Genomic DNA, 3,584 nt, shown 5'->3' on the forward strand with positions numbered 1-3,584 from the left:
TGTATTACAAAACAAAACTGCAGGTCCACAATTTTACCCTTTTCAACTTGAGATCAAAGGAAGGCTACTGCTATGTTTGGGACGAATCAGAAGGTGACCTCTGTAGCGAGGTATTTGCACATCTTCAGTATCATCATTTTGAAGGTGTGATCAAAGGCCATCCAGACCTCAAGGAGATCATAGTGTGGAGCGACGGTTGCGGTTATCAGAATCGCAATACATGTGTAGCAAATGCATATTCTGAGCTTGCAAGGAAATATGGGGTGCTATTAACCCAGAAATACCTTCTTGGAGTGTGACATTATGCATAGTACTATTGAACGAAAAATAGTTGCAGATATCTTCACCCCAAGAGACTATGTCATTGTACTCCAGACTGCAAGAATCAGGCCATCACCTTACTATGTGAAAGTGCTCAAGCACAATGAGTTCCTGAAGCTAAATGGATCTTACTTCTTCAGCATCAGACCAGGCAAAAAAGTTGGAGACCCGACTGTGCATGACTTGCGGGGTCTTCAGTTTAGCAGTGAAGGCAAGGTCCATTTCAAGCTGTCCTTTTCAGAAGACTCTGTGTGGGAAGAACTGCCACAAAGAGTGCAGGTGCCAAATGGGCCAATGGCATGGATAAGTTTGTTTCCATGTGCTCTGCCAATCAAAGAGAAAGTTCCAGGACCTCCAGTCAATGAAACCCATCATGCCTGTCGAGTGTCATCACTTCTTTGCTGGGTTTTTGTCTGATGCCTATTAGTGTGGCAAATTGTCAAAGAAGAGCTGGAAGAAGTGGAAAAAATGCACATGCCTCCTCAGCATTATGTTTTGTTAGATTATGCTGGAAAATTGCCTAGGTCACAAAGGCATGTTCAAAAATTTGCCTAAGTCATTTAATTCTGTCATGTTCCATGTTTGACTGACCTTGCTGTTTGTATGTCAAAAGACATCTGTTGTTACAACTTTTTTGATTAAAATTGTTCGTAAATATCATTTATTCAACAAATGGTTCAGTTTTTTGTGTTTCCTGAAAAAAAAATGACTTAGGCAATTATTTTAAGAAGGTGACGCTTTGCAACACGTTGACGAGCTGTTCCTGTTCCAGATGTACCTGGCTGCAGGTCTTAAGGAAAGAGACCCAACAAAATCAGTTCAATATTCACCCTTCTACTGTAAGCCCAATTATTTTTCCATGGACCAATTATTTGTACACTCTTTTGGGTTCTCTATGCATCTGGATTGATACAGAGAACATCTGAGCTCAGTTCCCTGATGACTTCAAAGATTTTCCTGATATTGAAGTAACAGTAGATTGTACTGAGCTCAAATGCCAAACTCCTGCTTCTCCTTTCCTCCAAAGTGAGATGTTCTCTGTGATGGACCGAGTTAAAAACAGAAGGAGTCACAGGATATTAATTAGAAAAATAGGGTTATTTATTTTAACCCAAAGATTATAAATGACAAAGAATAAACTGAGCTCATAAAAGAGGTCAAAGAAACAAAACTGAACTCAGGCAAATAATGTAAACAAACTGGCTGCACAAACAAACAAACATAACTGACCTAACAAAGAAATGACACACAGGGGTTTATATACTGGCTGATCAGACCAATTAAGACACAATAGGGATAACTAAACAGAATACAATTACAAATAACACAAAACAACTAACAGTACAGCTAAGTTTGGCTAAACTAAAACCCAAAAAATGAAAATCAAAAATATTAAAGTTTAAATACTAATATTTACTTAAATACAAAACTTATCTAAATAAAGAAACTACAAATTTCCCCTGCCAGCAGGAACTAGTGGTGCAGTCCAATCAGCATTTAAGCCTGCTGAGCCCTGGCATCCATCTTTTGTCTGGCCACTCCAAGGCAGGTAAGTACCGGCAAAAACAAACAAAGTTGGTTGCAAACAAATTAAACTTTAAAGTTGATATAAATACACATGTTAACTAAATATGTGCGCTAACAAAAAGAACAAATGTATCCAAATCAACTAATAAATGTTTTACTGAAACTAAAGTATTGTATTTGAATGAAAAAAAAATAAATTATGAAAACTAAATTGTGCATAAGAGTTACCGACTTCTGCCTTCAGAGTGTGGCCATGGATTTGGCCATCACATTCTCCAAATACACATTTCACTGTACAATGAAAGGTCTGATTGGAATGGCTCCCCATAGTTATCACCTTTGTTTCTTCACCTGTTCTTCTGCCTGTTTTTATCCATCAAATGAAATCAGCAAGCAGATGAAAAGTTGGAGAAAGAACAACTAAAACATGAAGGGGAAAGAGCTTTGAGTACCAGGGTTGGGAAAAGTGAGCTAAGAGATCTTTCATTAAAGTTTCATTTTCTCAGATGTGTATAATTTTTCTAGAAGGAATGAGTTGCCACAGAAGCAGTCAAATGTATTTGTATTTCTCTTGTTATGTACTGATTGCATGTTATCAAATTTCATAAATAAATGTAATTGTAAATAACCATTTCTTAGTACATTTGCTTTTATATAAACATGATAGCAAAGCTAAAGCAAAACTACATTAAGAGCAGTGCTCACAATAGTGCAACTTGAGATTTATTACCTCCGCTGTAAACAACCGTCCTCCACTGCAGACTTGTGTCCAGTTTTTCAATGGTAAATGATCAGGAACAGCATTACTACTATCCTGTACCAGGAGAGACATCTCTGGATAACTGCTTGTCTTGTTAAAACCTCTGCACTACACTTCTCACTCTTTCAAAAAATACATTTTTCAGCCTAATCTTAAACAATAGAGAACAAAAATCTCTCCACAACTTAAAAATGGGTTCATTCTCATATGTTACGCTCATCTTCTAAGGGTATTATTTCTTTATGCTCGTCTATTTTGGATATTATACGTGTAGCGGGGGCATTTGCAGCTGTATGGCTGTACGTACCTTGAGATTCTTCTTTAAGTAATAAAAAAGAGAAAATAGTTTTTGGATTTTTTTATTATCTAAACCTCCCTACTATTAAAATTGTGGAGAAAAAAAAGATCTTTTGTGCCAAGACATCTTGTACATATGTGGCGGGAGCAGTGTGATAAGAATTAGGAGTTTAAGTTTAAAAACACTATTTTAATAACATTGGTTGCAACAACTCCACTAAAAAGTTACCTTTAAGGCACACAGACCCGCTACAGATGAGGCTTGAGACAATCTCACAATGTAACAATTTTATTTATTCCACAATTGTTTGTTTAATCAAAAATACTTGTCTAAAACCACTCACACATTAAAAGTCAGTGCTAGCTCAACTCAGGGATGGGAGTGCAATTCGGGATAGTGTCCTAAAAGAAAAGAAACGCAGCAAACGAAACAAGGCAAAAACAAAAGAAAATTGTGCACCAAACCAGAAGGAGTACCACCACCCGGAAAGTCCACCACCAACACCACGAGCTGGCTGTTCCTGTCAAAATAAAGGAGAAACATTCAAATTACAGACAATACAATTATGCAGTTCAGCCCACAATCAATCAAGCAGCAATAGTCCAAATTAAGAGTCCGTCCGGGGAGAAATAGATCCGCTGTAGCATACTCCAGAGCGGCAGTAGAAAGATAGTCCGA

The 3,584-nt window shown here is 37.4% G+C and overlaps 1 long non-coding RNA gene across 1 annotated transcript in view; it reads right to left on the reverse strand.

The window, feature by feature from the left end:
* Positions 1 to 2,929, reverse strand: part of LOC106942059 (uncharacterized) — a 12,320-nt gene extending 9,391 nt beyond the window's left edge. Inside the window, exon 1 of the long non-coding RNA XR_001423534.1 lies at positions 2,916 to 2,929. This is a non-coding gene — a long non-coding RNA (uncharacterized LOC106942059). The remainder of the gene's footprint in view (positions 1 to 2,915) is intronic.
* Between the last annotated feature and the right edge of the window lie 655 nt (positions 2,930 to 3,584).

This window comes from Poecilia latipinna, unplaced genomic scaffold (assembly GCF_001443285.1).
Source record: "Poecilia latipinna isolate Pla-1442-1.1 unplaced genomic scaffold, P_latipinna-1.0 Scaffold4014, whole genome shotgun sequence".
In the NCBI taxonomy this organism is placed as follows: domain Eukaryota; kingdom Metazoa; phylum Chordata; class Actinopteri; order Cyprinodontiformes; family Poeciliidae; genus Poecilia; species Poecilia latipinna.